Genomic DNA, 27,918 nt, shown 5'->3' with positions numbered 1-27,918 from the left:
TAAAAGGCATTTTTTTTTTATCTGGGCATTTCAGAAGAAATAGTCAATAACAGCAAGTCACAGTTGGCTGCTCTGCCTGCTTTTGTGATGTGATGTGATTTCAAGCATATTACTTCCAACAACTAGTACCCACAATGAAAAGGAGTGGCCAAGAGACCAAAAGAAACCACTGAGAAAACCTGACAATGGAAGGACCCTGCATGTGAGACATGCTAGTGACACATAAGGGTTAAGCTCAGTTCAGAAGACTGGGTGAACTGCTGGAAGAATATTGCTGACAACCTCAAGAAGCCCTGCTTAAAAGACAACTAGCCAGATGTAACCCTCGGCTCTCTTCCTTAACCATCAGAGTAAGGTCTGACATTACCCCACATTCAACCTCTGAGAAAATCCTAATAAAACCGAATGAGAGAAACATGAGAGAATAGATGTTGCTACTGAGCCCTTATATACACAGATAGCATACGTGCTTGACAGTGGCAAAAGTTTGTTAGTACAAAAGAAACAGAAAGTTATTTGATTTAGCTCTGAGGTTAGATGAATTTCAATGTACAGTCTTAGATCAACATTGCTTCAAGAACCAACTTTGTTAAGTGTAACTGATTTTTTGAGACGAAGGTCCCAAAGACTAATAAAAGCTTCAAAAATGTAAGTGATCAGATAAAAAGCTCATTAAAACAAAAGACAAATAGCCTGCATAAGTAGCAAAACTGTTCAGGATGATCTTATATTTTGGTTTTAATTCCCAATGGAGAAGTACTTTACAGTAAGCAGCTGGAAGATATGAGGATATAAGGGAAAGAATAATAGAGTGGCATTGGGAATAATGCTTATATTTTTTCCTTATGGTAGTGAAGTTCCATAGTCAGCACTAAAGAAAGTGCCTTTTCTATGATTACGTGTCATTATTCTGAGAAGCAAAATAAATCAGCTTATGCCAGGTTGCATTCTGCGGTGGCTGGGCTGCTTCAGGTGCCTGTGTGAGTTCTCCTTACATTGCTGATGGTGGAAACCCACGTAAAACCACAGACAAATAATTGTCTTTAAAGCAACTCCAGACATCTTGAAGAGCTTAAAATAAATTTATGTCCTTCATCAAATTAATCCTGATGATGTTAACGTATGCTCAGAGGACAAAATATCCATTACTCATATTCCTGTCCTGGCCCCAGTGCTCTTATTGTGACCATTTATGCAGCTGAAACTTTCATACAGGCATATCCAACTCTGTTTTTGCTTGATATCCCGTCTAAAGAAAAAGGGTTGTGATTAATTCATAGCAAAGTAAGCCTATTAAAGTGTCAAAGGTTGAGAAATAAGAAATACTTGTACACTCATCAAAATGTTTTTAGTTGTGATATGTTATGTTATAGTTTAAAAAGAGATTAATTGAAAAGAATTATTTATAGTGACTGTTTTCAGATAGCCTGATCGTAATTTAACTTGCTTATATAGGGTGCTTTGGGGGTGAGATGATGGGAAGCTGATTAATAAAAAGCACAGCTGTCTTGCTGATAACATGCAGTTTCTTTTAGGAATCATTGCTGTATTTATATTTGGTTTCATCACTATTAACAATGATTAGGAAAAAATCTGCTGTACCTATGATTAAAATAAAATTTATAGGACATTTTTAAGTAGTGCACATAGACATTATTTTTAGCTTAGTAGTTTATGGAATTGTGTCAGTGTTTGCTGATATTACACATGGAATGTAGCTCTGAACATTAAACGATAAAATATTTCTCTCTTAGATGACTACCTGTCTGCTTGCCTTTATAAGGCAGATTAGAAAACCACTTATATTTACTGTGTTTATATCTTTGTGATAATAACATTTCCCATGAGGGAAGTTTTGAATTCTCTGCAGGAATTTAATTTGTGGGTGATAAATACAGAAAATGAAGTGTCAAATCAATCCCTAAACTTTCTTGCAGATAAAGGGTAAACTGGTATGCAAAGTTTGGTGAAATTGACTGTCATATTAATATGGAGAATGTTTGTATACTCTTGACTTTCCTTTCATTAGCACTGTTGTCCAAAGCTATATAGGTCTTCAGCATTAAAAGGAAATTGAAGGGTTTTGTTTGTTTGTTTGTTTTTTAAATTAACAGCATGCTGAGTCAGACAACTCAGATACTCAAAGAGGTAACCAATTTTCCTCAAGTAAAAATAATCATTTATTTTATTTTATCTTTTATTTTTTAATTATTAACTGTCACAGGTTTGTTGCTGTCACAGATTTGTTATTTTTAATTGCTGTACTTTCCCCACCTTTATAAAACCACCCAATTAAATCCACAGCATCTTGTTCCCCACTGCAGCAGTATAAACTCCAAACAGATCTTATGAATCCGAAGAAAGACAATGTTAGATAAAACATCAAAACAAAATTTACAGGAGATAATGAATTACATTTGATTCACTATTGTTTGTTTAGCTGTCTTAATCCTGTGAAAACTGGTTGTTAAGAAAAAAGTTCTAGCATGCTGTTTTTTTCAAGTATTGTATCCTAGCAAGCTAGGAACAATTACAGTGCAGTCATGTCTTGTATTCTGATGTTACACAAAAGTTGATTAATCTATTATTATTATTATTATTATTATTATTATTATTATTATTATTATTACGTTGAAGTCCTGCAAAAAGAAAACTGTTTCTGGCTTCCAGAAGAGCAAAGAGTTTGTTTTTGGATTGAATACAAGGGACTGCCTTTCCTCTGAACTGTTGCACATTGTATTAAGCAGCACTGACCTGTTTCAGAAGATTTCACACTAGATGACTCTCCAAGGTCTTAACTATTAAATAGCCTCTGGCAGGTTCATAATGATGGGTATTACCACTATGGGCAGATTAAACTCAGGCAGCTGCATTCTGGTATCTACCCGACCTCAGCACTGCTGTGTGGATCCTGCTCTAAGCGGCTGCTTACAAGCCTTGCTGACAACACCAGCAACTGAAATTGCTGTTATTTTTGTCAACTGCCAGCATATACAACCTACTGCACAAATACATAGACATGAAAGATTCTACTTTGTAGACTAAGAATAGTAATTTTGCTGTAATTAGCCTACAATTTCAGAGCTAATGGCTGCATGAGGTAAATGTTGGCCGTTCAGAACCAAGCCTCCATTTCTATGTCTACCTTCTAAGTAACAGATATTTTCCTTTTTTTAAACCCAGACTGAAAGATATCAGAAAGGAATTATGTGATACAAACATTATCCTGTCAAAGCACATAATGGAACCCGTAGCACTCATGTTGTTTCTCTCTTCCCTGAATTCATAAGGTCCCTAATGATACCCCTTAGGAGTAGAGACTACAGGTCCCTCCTCTACCACTGGCAAGAAACCAGTGATTTCAGTAGCCACATCTGGTGAGAATTTCAAATTTCATTAAAAGCAGGATCACTTTTGGTTTTCTAAAGAAAATATCATTATCAGAATTAAAAATAATAATAATAATAATAATAGAGAGAGAGAGAGAAATAAACACTGTTGTTGATGCACAGCTCTTTATCCCAAGGATTTCCAAAAGCATTCTGTAAAGTTACCTTCAAAGAACATAGTAACAATTCACTGCGAGTTTTTGTTACACCATCTCACAAAGCAGTTCACAAAACAATCAAAATATGAGTCAGCGAGTAAAACTGATTGTCTCTCTTACTTCTGAGTTACTTTTCTGGATTCTACGAAATTATGGCAACATTCCAAGAAAATATGTTCTGAAGTAGATTCATAGAAATTAATTTTTCTAATGTAAGAATTCAACTGAAATTAACAAAACAGCATCAGAACATAAATGTTTTGAAAAAGCAGTGTTTTGAAAAAACACTCTACTTTCTACAAGGAAAAAAATAAGTGACAGTGTTATCAACAGTAACTGTAACACTTTACTGGAAAAATAAAAACTGAAAAAAAAAAAAAAAGCTATCCAGATGTTTTCTGAGGTCACCATGAAAGCATAATTTGTCACTGGATTTTAAAGCTGATGTTCACTTAGAGTGACTCAGGACTATTATTTGACCATGTTTAGCGTCAGTGAATAAAGGACAGTTCCATTCAGTAACATATATATTATGTGTATGAACAGTCATTCATATGAATTTCTTTTTTCCTGAAGCTGAGAAAAATTGCAAAAAAAACAAACAAACAAAAAAATACACATTTGGATAGAACAAGGAATGGAAATCAAGTTCTGTCATACTAAAAATAAACAATTTCACAAGGTTGTAAAACAATCCATCCAAACCAAGTGGTGAAATGACAACAATAGTTAGAAAATAATTTTAAATAGATCAAAGGTAAAAAAAAAAAAAAAAAAAAAAAGATGTCACCAAAAGAATATATCAAGGATAACATACAAAGTCGATCAGGACCTCTAGATGTCAGGTTGTTTGCCATTCTATGTGTATTTCTGGAATTACATCATGGATTATACAAATCTTAGAAAAGCCATTGCACTAGATGAAGACAGTATGTTACAAAAATGGATTAAAATACACAAATGTTGAAGTAATAATTCTATTCTATATATTTCTGTACCATAACTGCAGTATCACAATGATTATACTCAACAATAATATAAGAATTCACCATGAATTTAGTCAGTCATTACAAAAGATAAACGTGTTGATACAAAAGGCTTTAATAATTAGCTCAAAAGTGTCCAGTAAGATAATAGAAGATATTTCAAAGCCTATTTACACTATTGTAAAAAAATAAATTAGGCAAAAAGATTTAGAATGTAGCCCAAGTAGACTTAGAAATGATGAGGTAAAAAGTTTAGTGAGTTAAGTGGTCTGTCTAGACGTGATAGACATACAGATTTGAGGTTGTGTGACATTCTGATTAAGGTATGATAGACAACAACCCAGGTAATCTTGTTTTACCTAGACTAAGAGGTAACTGAAAATGTATCCCATAAGGTACCCATCATAAGGAAATATCATGAGAAGGCAGTAATTACCTTGTGGCTGACAAGGGCAGTAACATACCTGGTATTATTCAAAACTTCAACCAAAAATAAATTAAATAAAAATAAATTGTTGAGATTCAAAAAAATGATGTAGCAGGAAACAGGGAGGCATCCATCCTGAACAATTTGGGTTAACTTGGGCCAAGCCATTGACATCAAAGTATTCATCCAGCAAAGAAGCTGCATACAGCACAGTTACAGAACTGATGAGTGCTCCTGGAAGAGCTTTTGGAGCCATGTGGAGGGGTTCCTCGTCTGCTTTAGCCCAGTCTTTCTCAAAATTGTTGCTGCCAATTAGCTGCTACATGTTGTTTCTTACTTGATGTGGGAGGAAACAGAATTGACAGCGCTGTTTAATATATGAACAGTGGAGTACTGGATAGAAATTAGGAGATAATCATTTCTCTGCATACGGTATATGCCACATACAGTTTCTGTATTTTTAACAAAGGCGGAAAGAACACAGAAATTAGAGTAAAGGAGTATTGGCAGTGCTTTCCAGTGAAAGACTTTGAAACACTAATTTGCTTACTTCATCAAAAAAAATAGGCAGACAGAAATTGTGATTTCTTAAACTGCATTTTGGATGTGTTTGTTTTCTCCTTCCAGTTTGAATTTATTTTAGAAGTTCTTTCCCTGCAGACAACAAAGTGAATAATTCTTCAAGAACTGCGTTGGTTGTTTATAATATTTTTGCCAATTTATCAGCTTGTTTCTTCTAACATCAAAAATTGATTTTCTTCTTTATAGTAAAAAAATGTTAATGAAATATTTATGAAAAATTTTACAGATACTGTTCTCATTTCAGGTTCAAGCATTCTGATCTCAGTTGTAAGATGACAGTACAGGAAGATATGTGATAATATCTGAACACCATCTTTGACTTCTAAAAAAATTTCACAGATGACCCCCCCTGCCCCCAACTCCCCAGGAAACTCTTAAGTTGCAGATTATTAAATTTCTTAATGTTGCAGGAAAACTCATATTTATATCTAGATGGTGATCTGACAGCAACTTAAAAATCTTTCCTATAAACTTCTTTTCTCTATAGACTTATCAATAGAAATTCACTATAAACTTTTTTTCTGTAGTTTCCTGTAGACATATTCCTACATGAGAATTCAACTCATGTAAAGACAAAAATCTAACAAAGCAGCCTTTCCCCTATGCTGTCCTGCTATCAGTCCTCAGATAGCAGGTTCTCTCCGCTTCCTACTATTGTTTGACCTTTGAGTATCAGAAAAAGTATACATCAAGATAATAACAGCCTAATGACGGATATAGTCTCTATGTTACGTCTCCAAAATAAAGCTTCCTGGCTGCATTTTTATTCAAAAGATTGGGGGCACAGTGTCTTCTATCTAGTAGAGCCTATCTGCTGGATATTAGGAAAAAGTCACTTGTTTTGGATTTAAGCAATGCAAATTCCTTGAAATATGACATATGTCTGGCATCTATTTTAGAAAAAAACACACACACACATACCAAAAAAAAAAAAAAAATCACCACACGTATTTCACGTATTTGTGGAAAAAGCTGGAGAGTTCTTACATTTCTTACATGGATGTAAATGGTCTGAGAGGATGCTGAATTATGAGTCAAAAACAACAACAAACAAAATAATACCCTATTTATGTATTTATGCCAAGACACTCAACATTTATTTTATTCAAAATAAATAAAAACAGTGTGTTAATACAAATATAGAGTAAGAAGAATGGTTGGTGGAACAAGGTTTTGAATAAATTTGGTGTTGAAACTGGATAAATATATTCTATATATATTCTAAAATAATTGCAATTATAAGCTGCAAAAAACTATCCCAATTCACTCTTTGCATAAGTATACTAGCTACAACTATTTTTGTGAACACACTAAATCTCTCAATTTCACATCTGGACTGTAAATCCTTCAATAGCCTAATATTTCAGGAATGATGCCTTGCTGGTGGTGCAGCACTGAAAGAAAGCAGTTTGAAGTGAACTCTCTGAGGGATTCTTTATAAGTATGTTCACCTTGCATTTTGGATTTGCTATGGCCTTTAATTCCTGTCCTAAACTGAAATGTTGCTGCAGAGCTAATAAAAATGTATGGATGAAATAAATTATCCTTGTGTGTAGAATATAAATCAATTTGTAAAGCTCTTTGAGATGCTTAAGGGTGAAATATATCATACAAAATTATCACACCGTTGTATGAGCATCAGCTCTTCTTTCTATGTTATTCCCATAAGCTATCCGTAATAGCATCACCTTCTGATCAGACAATGGCAGTGTATGTTGGACTGAACTACAGGATGTCTTTTACCTCAGAAGAGGGTGAGATCAACTTTTTTTTTTTTTTCAAGAGTATGGTTTGATTTAAAGTTGTAGTTTGGATTAATGGCAAAATAATAGCATGCTATTTTGGTTTATGATAAAAACAAAACAAACAAACAACAACACCAACAACAAAAACACAAAACACACACAAATGAACCAGATAGCATAAAGATACAGGAAAAAAATACAAAATAAGACATTGTAATATGTCTTATAGAGTATTTTAGACTTCTGTTCAAATGGAGTATCAACATACCAGTAGATGTCAACAGAAACACAATCAGGAGATTGAGGACAGGGATTATACCCCTCTATTAATCACTTTTGGGACCACATCTAGATACTGCATCCAGTTTTGGACCCCTAGTAGAGGAAAGGCATTAATGAACTAGAAAAAGTTCAGAGCTGGAGTACTTTCCCCGTGAGAAGATGCTGACAGACCAGGCCTTGTTTGGCTTGGAGAAGAGATGACTTTGAGGGGACCTTATGGAAGCCTGCCCCTACCAAGCAAGACCAAAGAGCTGGTCTACCAGTGTGGTGCACAGTGGAAGGCCAAGGCACAGCAGGCCGAAGTTGAACAAAGGAAGGTTCTGAAAAGACAGAACTTTTCTCCATAGTTAAAATATTCAAATATTGGAACAGGTTTCCCAGTGAGGCTGTACAGTCTCCATCCTTAGAGACTTTCAAAGACTGACTAGCTGAAGCCCTTAGAAACTTGGCATGAATTCAGTCTTGATCCAGCTTTGAAAAGGAGGCTGGACCATAAACCTCCAAAGGTCCCTTCCCGCTGCAACATTTCCATGCTAATGGCACTGCAGGCACAGCACTGTGATTTGCCAAGAGGCCCAGATATCCCCACTGCCAGGGTATTTGATTCCTTCAAGCTGTCTTGACATTTGCCAGTCAGACCACAAAGTAAAGGCTATCAGGGATGTGAGATGTTCTGTCGTAGTCTGAGAGTACCTGGTGGAGATCAGAGAAGAATCCTAAAAAAAAAATCCTTAGGTTAAGGAATAATAAGAAAAGACAGACTGCATTTTTCTCTTTGAAAAAACGCACACACACACAAAAACAACAATCATTCAGACATAACAAAAACTAAGCATAGAATATGAAAGCAATTCAACTTAGACTGGAAGAATATTCAAGTATATAAAGTTATCTTTTAAAACAGTCATCAAGGGCTTCAATGATAGAGATTTCTCACACTAACTCTGCACATCTGACAGCTGGGTGTTTAAAGCACTCTCTTAAAAAGATGTATCTATATCTATCTATCTGTATCTCTATATAATTTATATCTATCTCTCTATATACATATTGAAATACTCTCAGAGAGAGAGAGAAATTGTCTCAAATCTTTTACTCAGTAATGTACAAGATACTGAATTATTTTGAGTCCTGGGCATCCTGGCTTTGTGAAAATTTCAGAAAATTAAATGTGGAAACTTTTTTTTTTTTAATTTTTTTGAGTATGATCATAGATTAATTCCCCTAAAATAACAGCTCAAAAAAACGATTCCATCCTCAAGGAAATAAGATGGTGATCTAGGTCATGAATATCTGAACAAACCAAATGGAATTTGACTAGATTTGCAAAAAAAAAAACACACTTCTTTTCACATCTGCCTTCCATAGCTTCATGACTGATCCAGAGTCACCAGGACCCATAGCCTCTGTGCAAAGGATTTCCAGTTCTGCTTAATCCCAAACCACATAGTTCTGACACCTCCTTTGCAACACCTTTGGTGTACAGATGACCCTATACTGAATCCGTCAATCTGCTTAACAAAAAAACAAAAAAAAAAAAACCAAAAAAACCACAGATTACTTCTCTTTGTAGGGTTATTTTTTGCTGGTGGAATGAACTGACTAGCCTGAGTTTAGGTTATGATTTCCAGCACCTGCCCAGGAGTGCTGGGAGAAGAGGGAAAGTGAGGGCAGAATGGGTCTGTTTCCTCCACCGTCATTGGTGGTGTGTCAGATCCATCTGGCCATCTCAACTGACTACACCTAAACTGATTTAAAATATAGGTTTAAGGAACAGCTAATCCTGAGTGCCAGCTGCTTTGGGACATATGACTCCATCCACACACACACTAGCCTACTCTAGCCATCAAACTTCTCTCTTTCGAGCAATGCTCAGATAAATACATCATTACATTTACATATATCATTTTAACAAGCACTCATGCTATGTTCTTCTCTTTGTAACCATATTTACTATATTGTATTACTCACAGAATTTCAGCAAACTAGCTTATTTGGATGGAAATTAAACATGATACTGGCATCTGACCATTGGCCTCACAATTTTCTCTTTCCATTCTGGGCAAAGACATTTGTATCTACTGACCCAATTACTAATGTCAACATGCCTATATGCATACCTTCAGAATTTGAGAGATATCTTTCTGCTTGGAAGAAAGGCAAAGGTTCTTTGCAAATGTACCTGTTCTTTTGCAAATGTACCTATTTTGGTTGTGTCAGCCCTGCCTTTTTATTACAGTCTGAAATCATAATGCAATTTGATCAGCTTCTTTATGGACTTCTCTCTTTTTACTTTTCTGTCACACACACACAAAAAAAAAAAAAAAAGATTTTTTTTTTTTTTTTCCTATTTGCTCATTTCTGGAGTTGAAAACGGACTCTGACAGTACATCTAAAGCAGCCAGGGAAAACATTCTTCACAAAGACCAATCTAATTTGTCAAGTTAGCTAAATTTTGCAGCCTCATTGTTTTTTGTTGGGAAAATGTCTCTTAAGAGTAAGCAAGTTCATGTTTTTCAGACAGGCTCTTCTTACTCAAACATATTATGCCATTGTAATAATGGTGTTCAGTTGTTAAGTTATTCTCTAATTAGAAATACTTGGCATTATAGAAGCATTTATTTCTAAAACAGGAAAGATGACAGATGACATGATGATTTTAACCATATTGTGGTTTCAAACTGTACTGCTGAAAAAGCTGCTTTATGGATTGTGAAACTAATATGTTGTTATTATCAGTGTTATTATTATTATTATTGTTATTATTTGTCTGGGTTTGATTTTAGCTGATTAATTTTATGAAGACATGAAAGGTATGTGATGATATTAAGCATTGTCCTGGTTATGGTATATGGGCTAGATAGTCTAAATTTTTTGCAAGAAGTATTTAGACTTTAAAATAATAGTACTTAATAATAATAATAGTCATAATAGAGTTTTTTTTTTTTTTTAATAATATTCCTTAAGCATTATTTAGCCTAAACAACTACTCTTTCAAATTATTATATTATTTAAGATTTGTAAACTTTTCTAATCCTTATTCCAAAAAGATATTTAAGCACAAATCCTAAATGAATCTCCTAGCACTTAAATTCATCGTTGGCTTAGGAGTAAAATACTGATTTCATTTAAATGAAAATGCTCTGGAGGTTAAAATCAGCTGGACCAATATTTTAATGACAGTCTCCTACATATTTCCTTCACCAATGTCAAGTAAAGTAGATTATTGTTTCCTTCATTAATTAATAAAAGCCTTTCACGTGCTTAATGATGTAAATATTGGCTCATAGTAAAAAATATCGTGTCACTTGAAAAGATATCAGTGTTGTTATCCAGTCAGTAATAAGCCCTGACAATTTTCTGTTGCAGTAATAATTGAAGGTATTGAAACTTATTTAATCTGTTCCTTGATTCAAACATTCCAAGAAATCTGACTATAATTTTTAGTTAGCACACTACTGATTTTTTAGGGAACCTAGTCAACATGCTATTTTTTCTGTAGGGCTCTTATTTACACTGCTGTTAAGCAGGATAATAGCACTGATTCTATCATAAGCTCCACAAGCCTGCCTGTAAGGATATGGTATCATTGCCATTCCACTGATCTCTGTGATGAAGTGTTGACAACAGTAATGAACTAGGTCAGAAGCTAGGTTGGAGGTTGGTTGGTTTTGGGGGGATGGGGGAAGAGGGTTGGTTTGGTTTGGTTTTCAAGTTTTTGTTTGTTTGCTTTTGTTTTTTGTTTGTTTGTTTAGGATTCTAATTATTATTGAGGACTAGATAATGTATTCAAGGAAATGGAGGTAAATGTACAGCCACACAGTTCTAAGTGGTCTTCCTTGACCTTTACAACATATCTGGAACGAAGTACTTTGATCTCAGTCCAGCAAAGCACCTACACATGTGCTTAACTTTCATCTCTGCCAGCGCTTACAGGACTTCACAAAAGGTGGAAGTTGATCTTCTGCATCAACATCTTGAGGGCCTCATCACATGAACTGTCCCTACAGGCTCATCTATTAACCAAGTTCACAAAGAATCCAGATCTTCTAGAATGAAAATAGCTAATACCATTCATTCCACAGTAATTAGTGTAGGATATTAGTACCTTTAATAAACAACATTCCCAAATCAAAATCTTTTTTTTGGACTTCATTCCAACACATTTAAAAATAGACTACATAGTTAAAAGAAATGCCAATAAGAAATTAAATTAAACACATAATTACTATTAACAGAATATAGTTATGCTTGTTTCTTACCATGTACCAGATTGCATGCATAGTTAGCTAATAATTTACAAATGAGCAATTATCCAACACTAGGGAATGAGAAGGAGACAGATAAGTTCAAATGTAATATATCGTCATTAAATGGTTTAAAATACAGGGAAAAAAAAGACATCAACAGCAGAAAAACTGCTGATCTGTAAAGGATTTGGTTTTAAACACTTCCATGGAGAAAAATGTGAGTGGGAAAATAAAAAATAAAAATATAAATGTAACATTCTTTGCAGTTGTTTTTGTTTTGTTTTGTTTTGTTTTGTTTTGTTTTGTTTTTTTAACAGTACTAGAGATTCTGAGAGGAGATTTTCAGACAGAATTAATTCTTGGTTAAATGTTTCATATCCCAGAGTGCAGTGGCAGCAAAATGCATAGATATGAGTGAACAGTCAGGAACTAAATGGTTGGTGAAGAACTTGTTATAGATTAGACAAGCACTCTGTACTCCATACATCTGTACCTGCAGTACCACCAAATTTGTAGCTTTGGTACCCATATAGCTACCATCTTGTCTTAAGGAAAAAAAATGAGATTTTCATATAATTATAAAAAGAGAGGAGAATATTTTGTCCCTAAAACATTTACTTATATATTCTTTAACTGTACATCTCTCAATTTACGTCAAAAGTATTTTGGTTACTTAAGAGCAGAAACTGCCTGCTTGGATAATCAAAGACATGGGAGAAGAAAAGAATAGTAAAAGTATATTTTGAAACAGTGAAGTAAGACAGAGTTAATGATCTGATCTGAAATACATAGATACAATAGCGTTATTTCACTTTAATATAAAATACATATTTTTACTGGGTAAATATGTTTAAGAGAAAAACCTAAACAATTTCCATGAAGAATAATGTCTATGCACACCATTACATTTTCCAAAATACCAGAAGAAAAGAAAATAATGCAATACCTAATTCAGCTTTAACTTCAGAGCCTCACAAATGGGAAAGAAAAAAAGGAAATATACTTTCAAGAAACGAGGAGAAAAATATATCGTTGATATTTACCCAAGCATTCTTGCAAATCAATACTTCTAAAAATGTCTTTGGATTAATAAAGGTATATAACAAACCTTTTGCTCGATTAAAATTGAATTAAAATTTCAAATTTTGTTACTGTCATCTGATGAGTGAAGATATTTGCAGGGATATGGCATCTCCCCCTTGGGGAATCCAGTTCAAACCTGTAAAGTCTGCTTTAGTATGTTGATGGCAACCAGTGAACTTCAGCTACCAGGTGAGCAAAAGCACCTTACAACGTTTGGCTGTAACGGCTCTAAACTAGTTTCTCAGTCTGGGTCATGGACAGACAGGAACTAATGAGGAAGAAAGGAAGCACAACATCACTTCTGTAATCCCTCCAGGCCTTGTCTATAAGGCAGAATCTGAATTTACCTTACAAACTGAGGCAGATGTTTTGAAAGGTTCAAAGTGTTTGAAGTCCCTTCCCTCTGCAGCCAAAATGAATGTCATTCATTCTGTGGACTGTGAAGATGGAAGCTGTGTAAACATGAGCAATATCCGTGACTCTACACAGAATTTTGATTTAATACGGGCAACTGTCTTACAGCTATCTAGCTATTCCCTGTAACCTTTCAAAAAGCCATGTTCTTTTAAGTTTAGATTCCCCAACAAAGTTTGGCATTACTTACTTACAATTTTAGTTATTTAGTATCTATTTTCCAATCCAAATCTACGAACTAAACCATAAATCCATCTATATAATTCTTATGTAGTTGGTAATTGTGGTCTTGCTCCTGTAGTATCTATACCCATTCCTCCTTTAAAGCCTTGATTTCAACATGCTATGGTAGTTTAATTTTTCTTTAGCGTAAAGTCTGTGATAGAAATTGAGTGGAAATTCAAGGGCTGAAGTTGGATGACACACTAATAAATACATGGGAAAATTGGACACATTATTTTAGGGAAATCAATCCCTAAATAGAGTTGCAACTCAAGTAGTTAAACACTTTACTACTGATATGATCTTTGTCTCTAGAATCCATTATTAACATATAGCTTTTGGAGGTAATAAAAAAAAAATTATATGATATTCTTTGAAGATTTCACATGCATATACCCTTTTCTGTTACTTACAAGCTTTGTTTTACAGTTCTTAAAATTCTGTGAATGTAATTCTATGCAATTAAAATAGACCTCTTCAGGTCTTGCAGGAAGAAATGAAAGAAAAGTATAAATACTCCCATGTACCTGAATACTGTCAGAAGTTTAGCTCAAGCAACTTTATACTTTTTAAAATTTTCTTTTAATTTTGTGTGTTCATATTCTACCTGCATGTAGCAGTATTCTAGCCAGCTGCTAATTGTTATATTTTTTGGCAAATTGTTATTCAAAGATAAAAAATGAAAGGATGTTCATGTTAAAGATGGTATTTTTTGACTATGAAATATAGGAAGAGCTCCACATCTTCTTTATGGTTCATCAGGTGTCAAGGAACACAGCTATTTTGGTTAATGACAAACAGCATATGCTATCCATCTAGAGAAGTACGGTATGCAGTCTGTCAGTTTCTGCACTTTCTGCTATATACTTTCTGCATCTGAATGTGATTATCAATAAGGGTTCTAAGAATCTGTGAAAAGTACTGATGACAAGACAGGATGGATATGTCTGATGCATGAAAGAAAGAATATGTGAAAACAGAAATCTGTACCATGGCTTCAGAGCATGAAAATTGCATAAAATCTATAATCAAATATTTAAAATCTCCTCTGAACCTATGTTTAAACTTATACTGCAGTTATTATTTTAAAACTCATCAGATGTTTCCCCCCCAGCTAGCACTGCAACACAAGTTTGGAGAAAAGTGGATTTTTAAGTTTGATGGGCAACTTAAAAAAACTGCAGAAAAGAAATTATTTCAGACCAAGCTAAAATACTGTTTTTAAAAGTGTTTTTAAAACCTTTAAGGTTACACCAAAATGATTCATGTGATCTGAAATGTGACCAGCAAACTGTCTCTTTATAAGAAAATACCAATTTAAATAATACATTCTTTCTCAAAATGAACAATGATTTATTTTAAAAATGAAAGACTTTAAAACATTCTAAAATAAATAATTCTGTTATAATAATTCAAAGTATAATGCTTTTACATTTTCATTACTTTCTATTCTTTCTTATAATACCATACCAAAGATGCATCTGACCTAATTTAAATCCTTCTGAAACTATTTTTCAGTTAATTAAAAAAGTCACCAAGTTCTATGTCAGTCCTCCAGTGACTGTAAATCTTCTATTTACTAAAACACACACTCATCTTCTTAGATGCTTTCTCTTTCTGAAATGAACCTCAAGACATCTCTGCATAATCCTAAATAGCTAAATTTAACCAAGATAATCAGGAAAAAACATGAGTTTTAAACTATATATCCTGATATCCGTACCCACAGATTTAAACTATTTCTAATCTGAGGGCTTTTTGTTTATATTTTATTTTAATGAGACAAAATGATTAGTAAAACCAATATCCAAATACTTTGTATTTCTTAAATTCTGATTTATTAAATTTGTCCTTTCTTCACTCCCATTAAAAAAAAAAAAAACTCCAATCCATTATTTTTAGATAAGATTTACTCATTATTAACTTGATTCAATGATAGTTTTAGTTAATGCATATGTTCGCAATAAAATAATAGTGCAGACAGACCTCATAGCTCTTGTCATCCTTCAACATTTGGGTTCCTGCCTCCTATATTTATATATAGAATATATACACCCTGTACATACATATGTATATTATAAAAAATCTCATAATCCTTGTTTCTTAGTTATAATAGCTGAGAAAGTTTCATAATTTCCTTTCTGTGAAAAAAAAAAATGGCATAATGTCTTTCCAAAATCAGTGTGATAGAATTTTTTTCCCCAGAAAAAGGTAAAAGTAAAAAGTTTTTGAATGTAAACGTTTCATTTTTACATTTTTAATTGCTATTACTTACTTTTTCACAGTATTAAAAGTTAAAGCTGATTATGAAGAGCTGCAGAAGTGTCTCTTAACATTAGGTTATCAGGCATTTACAAAAGCAATGCAGTTTGTAAACAGGAAAAAAAAAATCAGACTTCTGAAAGAATGGAGAAAAAAATAATGCAATCGTGCTACTGTACAAGTCTTCACTGATTATGCCTAGAAAGAGACTGCTGAATTGAATCATGACAGATAGCTATAAAATCATGAATGGCATGGAAAATCCAAAGAAGGGATTGCTGCTCAGTTTCATATATACAATGAAACACTAAAAGAAACACTCAGAGACGGGTTAAAAGGAAAAAGAAAGCAGACTGGGACTTTTCTTTGAACAACAGATGGTTAAACTATGGAAACTACTGCACCAGGATTTTACATATGTTGAAATTTATGTAGACTCATATTGTGACTAAACAGTTAATGGAAACTAAAATATCAAAGACTAGTAAACATAAGAGATTAGTTTTTCCTTAGGAAGTCTCTGCATGACAGATTGTGTCAGCTGGGTGTTTACAATGTCTGTATATACTTCCCCAATCTCATTTGCTTTCAAGAGCATCAATTGTTAACCAGTGCTAGAGATAAAACATTGGGCAAGATGGACTTTTGGTTAGATCATGCCAGATAATCCCATGTTATGATGGTTATTTTATATATTGAATACTCATGATCATCTCATTTCAGTTTCTTCTTCCCTTTTTATTTATTGGAGGGCAGAGGCGTGTCATTTCAGTCAGACCCATTTTCTTGCCATGAGTCTTTGGCCTAAGGAATAACCATTCCTAGATGGTTCAGGCCATCCTGTAGAAATCCCTAGGAATTCCCAGGACCGGAGACTCCTAGATCTGATTTTCTTTAAAAAGATTTATGAAACAACTTCACTTCCCAGAACTCACCAACAGTCCTGTTACTCTTATGAGGCTCTGTGCAGCTGAACCAGATGGAAGACAAAATGTGTCTGAAGTGGTTTTCCAGGTAGCCCTGTGTAGTGGAAAGAATAGGTGAAGGGCAAAGCTGCAACACCTGTAAAAAGAGATAGGGAAATCCAGTTTAATGCTTTATTAAATACAGTCAAAATGAATGCATCTGCATAATTAAAACAATAATGATTTAGTTACAATAATTTGAAGTTCAGTTCTTTGTTTTGAATTCTATTGATAATAAATTCAAACGTTTTTCCACATACAATTTTATTTTGGGGCAAACCAACTTTTTCTTCTAAGAATCTTTTGAGCAGATAATTCTAGACCAGTTTTGTTTTTAAACTGAAACACTGAATTATGCTGTCTTTTTACACTAGTGAGTGATTACATGTGCATTTTTTGTCACCTCTTCTGACATTCTGAACAATGTATCAATTAGAATTACACTTTTCTAGGGATCATTATTTGAGAAAACTCTCACTGCTTTGTTTAGTAGTTGCTTCTTGCAAAGTGCATTGTCTTCATTGCATATTATATTACAGTTTAGATTCATAAAAAAAATCACTGAGATATATTTCTGCAAGCCTACTGCTAAGGATAATGAAGGCTTGAGTTCTTTCACTTTTAACCAAAGCAAACAAGTGATATGCATTGTGCTAAAGGGAAAAGACACCACCATGATGCCTGATAATAGAGAACAGAAAATGCTTCTGGGCACTGCCCCTCTTGCACAGTTTCATAAATCACCATTTCTTACATTCTGTTTTAAGTATTCATGCTGTTTTCATAACAGTGAATCTCTTTTGTCAAAATATAAATGACAGTAGTAAGAGATGGCTCTGTTTTCTAAAGGATAAGAGTTGGTGGGGGTTACACAGTTGTCACATATGATTACAGCAATTCCATCATTATTTTTAAGAGTGTGTATAATTGCCACATGTTCAGAGAGGTGCTTGAATTTCAGGCCCTCTTCCCATTTTTCTGTTGTTTAACATCTGGCTATGGCTAGTGCTTGTCAAGACAGGCATCCTTCCACTAGCTGGAGATGCTGCCAGCTGCCTCCTGCAGCTTGGAAGCACTCGGCTGCCCCATGCAAATTCCTAGACCTATGGCATTCAGTAACCTCTACATCCCAGGATGCTCCCCATCCCACTTTTTTGGAAAAAGAGGTACCAACAAGGCAGTAAAAGAGGGGGTTCCTCTAACATTTAGCTGTGAAAAGAAGTTTAACAAAGGGTGTCATCTTACAACTTACATATTTATGAAAAACTGTTCTGGGTATTTGATATGTAATGACGCTTTAGAAATACAGTTTGCTCACTGGGAGCCACAGGTGGCAACATCAACTGTTTACCTAATACATAGTATGTTCCTACACTATAAATGCAGTTCCTCCAGCATCTCTGAATTCATACAAGTTTAAGTACCTAAACTCTTTAATAACACAGAATCCAAAGTGTTAGGGTTGCAGGCGAATGACTACTCTAAGAGAGGTTCATCTAACTGGCAAGGGCATGGAAGGCTACAGAGCATGGCATGATAAATTGATGGAAGTGACAGAAAACCGTGTGAGAAGCTGACAAAAGTTACAGGTACTGCTGCGAGGGACAGCTGGGTGGCACAGGTGGCAAAGAGAGGGCTAGATGAGAAGCGGCTCAACCTCACAGATAGTTGGAGGGGACCACACATTTTGAGGAGCAGTCTTCCAAGGCCAGCAGCACCCAGGTAACCATAGCAGCAATTCCATACAAGGATGAGATTACCAAGGTAACTGTATCATGAAAACCAAATACGAGTACGGTTGCAGCAAAGCTGGAAACAATGGCGCAAAGAATAAACAGAGCAGGTTGCTCAGCTGCAATGAGACTGGGGTGGAGGAAGAGGCATGAAGGTGAAAATCAATGTCAAGAAACAAAAAAAAAGGGATAGCAATGCATGCAACTCATGTGCTGGTCCTGTCTGGAGGTACCTGTCAGCAGTCCTGGGCATGACCACTGCCACTGGAGCAGGACAACGAAAGAGACCTGTTTTTCTGACTGCACCACAAGTGCCAGACCTGCTCCCATGGTCATGAAGGCCACAGAGGGTGAAGCACGTGCTTTCTCAGGCCAGCAAGGGGAATGCACGGATGGATGGCTCAAGCATAATGGTACCATCATGTCACTGACCACCACACAGCTGGTGGCACTGGCAACAGCCCACACTTCATAATACAAAGAAGTGATCCTTGTACAAATGTATCAGTTATATGAAAGCATACAACTTTTTACTAGCTCTTGACAGAGAACAAATGAGAGAGGAAACAAAATGTATTTGATAATAGCAATGGATACAAACTGGTCAGTTCATTAAATACAATCTGCTGACATGAGAAAACTCCATCACAGAAATCAGATGCTGAGGTGAACAACTTGGGCCAGGATGCTACTTAGTAATCTCAGTGCTACTAGTAGCACAAAAGCTCCAGAAATATTTCAGGAAAGGACTGTTTAAAACTATTGCCACAAGGAACAGTCCTAGGCTGTTCCTGAGCCCGTCAGATCAGGATTAGGAAGACAGAACTTCTTTCCTTCATACATGTAATTCTGGAATAAAGCAGATTAAAATGCTGCCAGAACCACTGCAGGCACCTGCATTGTTTCTAGAGCACAGACCAGGCAAAAGCTAAAGTAGAAGTTCAACATCACTAGACACACGATGCCTGTATATTCTGGGTGAGGAGTTACCTCTCTTATGAAAGCAACTGCAGACTGTGGTGGAGGAGGTGTGCACATTTTTTATTATTATTTTTTTTAGCAGTGAATTTAAAATCTCTTATTTACTTATAATCCCTCAAACTATTTTAATCTCCAGAAAGATATTAAAGCCCAGATCTGTGTACTTTCAACACATATACACATAATGAAAAATGTATATAGATGTTTGAGGGGAGGAAAAAAAAAAAGTTCCCTAATGCTGGGTGGAGATAAACCTGTGTATAATCTAAAGGATTCCAGTATTTGAAGGTACAATGTTTGGATTTGTGCCCTTCCCCAGTTACCGAAGTTGCATGTGTTTAAAGTGACTAAATATTTACCTCAAACATCTTGATACATCTCTAGGAAGCTTGTTGGGGTCAGTTGTATTTTTTTCAGTATAACAGCTATAAAAGTTGGGCCATATTCTCTTGCTATTTTGAATGGATTATACAGGTCCATTGATTTTATAGTTTTATCTTAAAAGCCTAGTTTTATTTCTCTTACCTAGTTTTTCCCAATTTAGAAACAACACAAGAATATAAACCTCATGAAAATTGCTTATGGGCAGTGTATCCGTAAAGACATGCCAAGACATTTATAGAAAAAGCATTTCTGCCTGCTGGCCCTGAAAGAAAACTTGATTAAGTGTCCTGGTTTCAGTTAGGACAGAGTTAATTTTCCTCCTAGTAGCTGGCAGGGTGCTATGTTTTGGATTAGGATGAGAAGAGCGCTGATAACATGCTGATGTTTTAATTGTTGTAGAGCAGTGCTTACACCAAGCCAAGGACTTTTCAGCTTCTCGCTCTGTCCTGCTAGCGAGCAGGCTAGGGATGCAGCAGGAGCTGGGAGGGGACAGACCCAGGACAGCTGACCCAAACTGGCCAAAGGGGTATTCCATACCATCTGACGTCATGCTGAACAATATATAGGGGTGGCTAGCCGGGGTGGGCGGGGGGCCAGCTGCTCGGGGATAGGCTGGGCATCGGTCAACGGGTGGTGAGCAATTGCATTGTGCATCGCTTATTTCGTACACATTATTACTATTAATACTATTATTATTATTATTATTATTATTGTTATTGTTATTGTTATTGTTATTATTTTTCCTGTCTTAATAAACTCTCTTTACCTCAACTCACAGGCTTCACTTTCCCGTTTCTCTCCCCCATCCCGGAGAGGGAGGGGGGAGGGTGAGCGAACGGCTGTGTGGTGTTTGGCTGCCAGCCGGGCTAAACCACAACAGTCCATTTGGCGCCCAACGTGGGGCATGAAGGGTTGAGATATGGACAGATTTGACCAGAGTGTGTTAAACTAAAATTGGTATAAGTATTCGACCTGCTTAATAGTTGCTAGTCACAATGTTGATTGCCTTAATCTCAAGTCTGCTGTGCCTGTTTCCCAAATTGAGTGTTATAGCAAGTTACTTTCTGTATGTGCTCCCTGTCGCGCTGTTTATCCTTTCCGGGCCCTGGTTTAAGATTGTTATGGTACTGTGTGGTGTAACGATGGCTTATGAAATGATGAGATTTCTGGTCATGACTCTAACCTGGTATTTGTACTCAGCACTGTCGTCGACTCTATACTTCGGAAACCATATCTCAGAAACTATTAGCAATTACACCTATTGCCTTTTTTCATCAGGGAGTCAATCTGTGGAGGGAACAGGGGAAGATATTTTTTCCTACCTGTTCACTCTCCCTTCCTCCTTCACCACCCTCTTATCCCCCGAGCTAGTTACGGTAGCTCTCCAAGATGTTCAATATCCTTGGGATACTCAGACCAGCATGTTCTTGTTGTTATGTCTCCTGAATGCGCTTCAGGTTTTGTTTAAGGTTAAACAACTACTTAGGAATCTCATCCGGAGATCTGTCTTGAGGCGGGATATTTGCGAGTGGCAGGGAGTGTGGGAGGATATGGGCAGGTTTCTAGGGCAGTGGGCACCTCCAGTGTTTTGGACATTCACCCCTGAACAACTGCAAAATCCTAAAAAACTGGTAGAATGCTTGAAAAAAAGGTGTCATGACTCTGGCAGTTCCAAAGTGACACAAATCACTGTGGCATGCTGGGGTCTGGCTTGTGCCTATCGAGCTGCAATTGATGCTACTATCAACCTAGTGACAGATCCTGCAGCCGTTCCAGCTCCAGCTCCCGCAGCCGTTCCAGCCCCTGCAGCTGCTCCAGCTCCTGCAGCCGCTCCCACTCCTGTGGCTGGATCAGAGAAACGAACTGTAGCAGTGCAAGTTGCCCCTGCAGAGGGTATTCCAACCCCTGTGGCAGACCCTGTGGCTGGGTCGGAGAAACGAACCATAGCAGTGCAAGTTGCCCCTGCAGAGGGTATTCCAACCCCTGTGGCAGACCCTGTGGCTGGGTCGGAGAAGCGAGCTGTAGCAGTGCAAGTTGCCCCTGTAGAAAAGGTGAAAAAATGGTATAGAAACTCAGGTCGTTTAGAACGCAGACAGTCTTCTGCTAAGTCTGGGTATGGAGAAGACGGGGCTGGGCCATCAAATGTGCAGGAGGATGAAGATGAGGATGAGGTTTCCTATTCGAGCCCGCTGAGTAATCAGTGCAACCCACTTGCTCCATGTAGCATCAGTTGCATGATGTGTAGAGGGGACCCTTCCTCTGAACATCCACTAAAACACAACATTAAGATATAAGGCGCTCAAGCACACATTCAAATACACACACTGCATTTGTGAGACTGTTAGAGAGCCTCATATTTATCTATTTGCTCACTGCTACATTGTTCACAAAGCATGCACTGCAATAAGAACCAAATGTCATCTGATAGGACAAATCATATATGTATGTGTGGGAACATACATACATGCAAAGCAATAGGGAGTTTAGCTACTGAAATCTTAGATGAAGAATAATATTTTCTCTGAAACTTCATGATTTTCAAGCAATACTACTGAGCATCATTAAACAGCTCACTAGACAAATCTGCAGGTATGAGTAACCATGACAAATTAGCATGTGAAACCAAAATACCTTTCAGCTTCTGATGGAATAGAGTAGGGTAGGAGCTGCTGGGAGAATAAGGAAAACAAAGAGGATCAGAGACATAAAATGATTGAACAAAATAGTACATATAATATCATCTTGCTCATTCGCAAGGATTTTATTTTATTCAGTTTTAGAAATGGGGCTTTTACCCCATCTGTACCTTGTTAATTTGCAAAAAAAAATAAATAAAATAAAATAAAATAAAATAAAATAAATAACAAATTGAAAGCCCACATCACAGAATGGTCTGCTCCAAATTAAAAGGGCTGTTATATATTGAGTAAATATATGCAAAAATGAGATGCACACACATTTGTCTTGTCTTGCATCTGGTTGGTCATAGCTACAGTCTCTGTGGTTTCTTTTTTGTTATCCAAATACTTATTTATGCTTGTGAGAAATAGCCACTTGTTGGCGGGGATAGCAATTGGTCCTGGAAGACAGAGCATAATTGCTCCAGGTTTGCCAGTTGGAGAGGCAGAGAACCAAAGGAGCCAACAGTTTCTCAAGAGCAGACAGCAAAACAAAAAAAAAATATCTAAAAGAAGGTGAAAGAAAAGGAAGTGGCAGGGCAAAAGCTGCTGCTGCAGACCCTGACAAGCCTTGTGGTTTGTATTTGTTGTTGAAGTTCTTCTCTGTAAGAAAATGTATTGTCACATCTCTGGAAAGTACTGCAATTTATAAGCTAACCTTGCTGCGCAAGCCAGTCCTGTGACAGCCTAATAGACATCACTGCCAGGGGAATTATTTAGTCTAGTAAAATATGGTGTATCTTGGAATAATGGAACTTAGATTGGGACATATCATATCCTATTATTCCATTAAACACCCTAAATAATCTCCATCTTCTGTTGTGTTCTTACCCTTCACATATTAGTAGATTTTTGTCAACCATCCAAGTTATGCATATTTAACTCTTCTAATTTTTCCTCCTAAATGATCCCTCCACCTCCCTAATTGATTTTAATTTTCTTCTCTGAAATCTCTTGAATATTTTTCTGGCAATGTGGTGCCCTACATTTAAAGCAGCATTCTGAATATAGTCACACTGCAGCTGTACATAAAATAATATTCTCTGTGGCAAAACACCTGTGAGAATTTAGCCCCAAATTGTTTTAGCTATTTTTACTTCAATATCACATTGCATACTCAATGTTAGTTTGCTGCAATTGTAACCATGACATTTCTTTATTTGTTATTGCTTCCTAGATTTCTTATGTATTAATCTTGCAAAGACCCACATGGTGCTCAGCAGGGAACATGGAAGTGCTGCATGCTGTTGTTACTACTACAAACCACCACAGGGAGGTCAAGATGTGAAGGAGGAAGTTCAGTAAGGCTGGAATTTTATTTCCTTGTCCCAGTTGGATGGAGCAAGTGGCTCTGCTTTCATGACCATTTCCAGCTGTTAGTGAGCAACTAGCCATTCACTGCCATGGCACATGTTCAACCACTGCCAGCATCTTACTGCGGCTGTACCTGTTATCAGGAACCCCAACCACCCCTAGCGTAGCTTCTTTTGCAAATACCTCTTCCACAGTTCCTCTATTCTACCACAGGGAAATGAACCTCCCATAAAAAGAAAACACTTCTGCATATTTGCCACCAGAAAGCAACAGTAAAACACTCCTTTTTCTTCTTCCTCCACCCTTACCGTGTCTTACTGATAAGTAACAATTCCCTAAGTTTATTCCAAAGTATCCTTCATGAGAGAATTTTACACCAGGAGGAATGCTTACACATCGGTATAAATATTTTTTGGTAGTTCTCAGTACTTTTGTTTACTGAGGATTTTTTTTTTTTTTTCATTCCTTGAGCATACGGAATATAGCATATAGAAAAGTTGGTAGCTGCCTGTAATATCCTCTGCTCCACTTTTCCTATACCACCTTTCAGTCAGCTTCCACTGGGAAGACACCCTGGATGTGCTCTAAATCTGTCTCCTAATGACTAACTCCTTCAAAAACATTATTTATTTATTCATTTATTTAACCAAGATGTACAAAAAAAGTGTTCATCCTACCTTTGTCCTACTTGCTCCTTTTGCACTGAAATATAGATTTGCCTGCTTCTGAGAGCACAGAGAGCACATAGCTGAGAGTACATGATGCTCAAGCATCAGTCCTCATGACTCACTCACAGGTATTGTTCTTCATACCTTGTTTCTACCTGAACCTACTAATATAGAACTGAGATTCTGCAGTGAATGCTCAGAGAAAGCTGGATATGAAGCACCAAACCAAAAGCATAGCACTTTGTTCAGAGTCACATATCATTTTCTAAAACTCATCTATGTCATGCTGAAAAAAAGACAAGCCAGAATATTCAAGAATATATAAACCATTCAATTCTCTTCCCATCACATTGAGGAGTGCCTTAACTTTTCCCTAGAGCCTCTAAAACCAGAAAGAAATTGCTGCGGCATATGTCTCTTTCCTCTGTCTTTTCTGAATCTCTGCTCGGTTACATCACTGTTCCCCTAAGATTCAACTAGCACCATTAGCACTGATGTTCTTCTGCTGGGAGTCCAAAGCACATGTCCCAGCATTGTGTTCACACCATTTTTCAGGTCTGATGCAGACCTGAAAGCATCAGATAGTCTCTTTGCAGAAAATGTATAATGTTGGATAAAGAATTGTTCTGTCATCAGTAAAATCCCTGTTGTTTCATTTGCCTTTAATAATAGACTAGATCTGGCCATGGCTGAGGAGGCAGTCAATTGTCAGATGCTAAATACCTATCCCAAGGACATCACGTGTGAAATTGAAGCTGGCTGGGCATATTGCTCACGTAAAGTCTAGTCCTGTAGTTTCTCAGCTCTTTTGGCTAACATTCACATTCCTGCTGGTTTATATATTCTGTGATGATATCTACCTCCATTTTTCAATTGGTCTCCAAGTGCACACTGGCTTACTCGGGTGACAAGTTGGAAGTATTTTGAAAATTGAATTTGTTGGAAGCCTTCCTGCCTTTCCAGCCACAAAATAATTAATTCACAGGTTTGTACTCTTCCTTGTATCCAACTTTGCTGCAAATAAAAAATTAATCTAGAGGCATCCCTCCTGCAAAACTGATTTTAATCAAGAAGTGATTTGTGGCTGCATGTAAGCAATGTCAGGTAGGGAAGGGATTCACAGTGTTCATCCTGTTCCACAAACGGAAGCATGACATGAATATCAGCTTCACGTGCTGATCCACAGCAGGCAAGCTTTGCTGCACACAGCTGTTCTTTTGTGAATTGTTTGCATTTCAAATGTGTTCTCTGGTTGTCTGTATTCTGATTGAAGGATGATACCATTCAGTTCTTGCTGGGAGCCTTCTGGGTGGAAGCTGGAGAGAAGAGCTATATGGCCACATGCATATTCCTCACAGGCTCCTCCACTGTTTTCTCTTATTTTTAATTCAAACAGATACCTTGAAGGTGGAGGCATAACTTGGAAGTCCCCATATTCTCTCAAATTATTTTTATACTTTACTTGTCACCCCTTCTCCAACTCAAAAACGGAAGTTCTTTTTGGTTATGCAATTTCTTTTTTCATGATAGACCAAAATGAAAACCCTATACTATCTTGATTCTGAGGTTGCAAATGTTACAGCATGAGGTGGAGGTCTGCATGGGAGCATGCCATCCTCATGTCTTCCTAAAATTATAATTCTCATTATATTCTGTTGAAGTTTTACCACTGATTTCAATAAAGTATGATTTCTTCTTAAACGCCCTCACTTGCACTAACAACTTTGCTTTCTCAAGCACCTATTTAATTTCTTTCTATGCATTATATTTTAAAGAAAAAAGAGGGCAGGGAGTGCATAAGGAGCATGTCTGAGGACACAAAAGTTTAATTGTGTTTCACATCATGGCAAATTAAGTAATGTTTTTTTTCTTCATTCTACTTAGTCCTTTTTCTAGGCAGGAGTAACCTAGGACATCCAGTAGAAAGTTTATTAATGTAGGACTCCATGCATATCTTTCTAACATTCTTATACTTCTATTTTTAGGTTTCACTTGTGCTTTATAGAAATTACATTTCCAGTTCAGCAAAGAACTTAAGCATAAGTTTAATGTTAAACCCATGCTTCATTATTTAATACAACATGTGATCTTATGATTAACACTTACTGAAGTCACAGAGAGCTTAGAATCTGCAGAAGAATTCTGCTGAACTGCAGCTTTCCTCACAAAAGTTGGATTTTGGAAAACTTTACATAAGAGCTGCTTGTTGATATTTTTCAGCTTTCATTTAGGACTCAAGGTGATCTCCTGCATTAAAGTACACAAGTACTCTTCACAGCACTTTAGCCCTTATTTTTTCTCTCATGTTAGTATCCTCTGTAACTTAATTGATGTGTTGTTTAGAAGAGGGAACTCTTCTAAATCATTAGTGAAGGAACAGAATATAACCTGACCGCCTTCTCTGGCAGTAACCCAGCAGTCATTTCCTCCTAAGTCAGTAGTTTGCAGCTCATCATTTCCCTTTGTTTACTATCTTCAACCAGTAGTTCATCCACATGATAACATTCATATTCAAGACAATTTAAATTAATTTTGAGAGAAGAGTTTTATAGAACACAGTATCAAATATTTTCCTTAATTAATTGGAAATGCATATTATTCTTCTCTTTCATCCACTAATTTTATAATTATATCAAAGAAGCAATCAAGTTTGTCTGGCAAATCTTTATTAAATCCTTTTGCTGCTTAGCTCTAAAAATATGAGAATGAATCCCAAACTTCCTTCTCACAAAAAAAAAAATCTTCACCCAAAATGAAATCAGTAGATTTTATGTCACACGTGATAATAGCAAATGAAAAAGATAAAAAAGAAAAAAAAAAAAGCAAACGCAGAGCTACAGGATTCTGATATTATAGTTATAAGAAATGATTTACTGGAACAAGCAAACAAACAAAAAGAATGTGGATAATGCAATGATTAGGGCTTTCTGCTTTGATTCTGGAGATGTTTTTCTACTAAAAACTTCCCAGCCAGCCCTGGTAAACATGATTCCCCATGCTTCAGAACCCTACATCTTCCTCTGTAATGTTTACTTCTTAGAAGTGCTTCTGCACCTCATAAAGGTGTAGTGAGAAAAAATAAAGCAAGATGCTCTAGTAAGCAATGCCCCCATATTTCTGAAAGATTGAATTCTCATCAGGTTAAAAATATCCAGTGTATAGTGCTATCATGGGTGCTAAGATGAGACATCAGGATAGAGATAGCTGCCTGTATAGGCAGTATCAGTCTAGACTTAGCTATTTGCAGTATCACCACCAACTATGCTGCAGCAACCTGAGCTTGCTACTACCTATACAAGACTTCTGGAAATGCTTGAAAGTTATCTGGCTGCCAGAATTCTCTTCACCACTACCCCAGTGCTGTCAGTACCCAAGCATACCCAGCCAAGTAGGCA

At 36.3% G+C, this 27,918-nt stretch overlaps 1 long non-coding RNA gene across 2 annotated transcripts; it reads right to left on the bottom strand.

The window, feature by feature from the left end:
* Window positions 1-13,257: 13,257 nt before the first annotated feature.
* On the bottom strand, window positions 13,258-22,533 carry LOC121066125. Of its 2 annotated transcripts, none has more exons than XR_005817529.1 (3): window positions 22,495-22,533; window positions 16,736-16,862; window positions 13,258-13,339 (listed from the first exon to the last, which is right to left on the bottom strand). It is a non-coding gene; the product is annotated as an uncharacterized LOC121066125 (long non-coding RNA). The 2 variants fall into 2 exon arrangements; XR_005817530.1 differs by lacking the exon at window positions 13,258-13,339 and adding an exon at window positions 15,854-15,936.
* Between the last annotated feature and the right edge of the window lie 5,385 nt (window positions 22,534-27,918).

The sequence above is a fragment of the Cygnus olor genome, chromosome 2 (assembly GCF_009769625.2).
Source record: "Cygnus olor isolate bCygOlo1 chromosome 2, bCygOlo1.pri.v2, whole genome shotgun sequence".
In the NCBI taxonomy this organism is placed as follows: Eukaryota; Metazoa; Chordata; class Aves; order Anseriformes; family Anatidae; genus Cygnus; species Cygnus olor.
The sequence above is the reverse complement of the archived record's forward strand: the minus strand, read 5'-3'. Positions and strand labels throughout refer to the sequence as shown.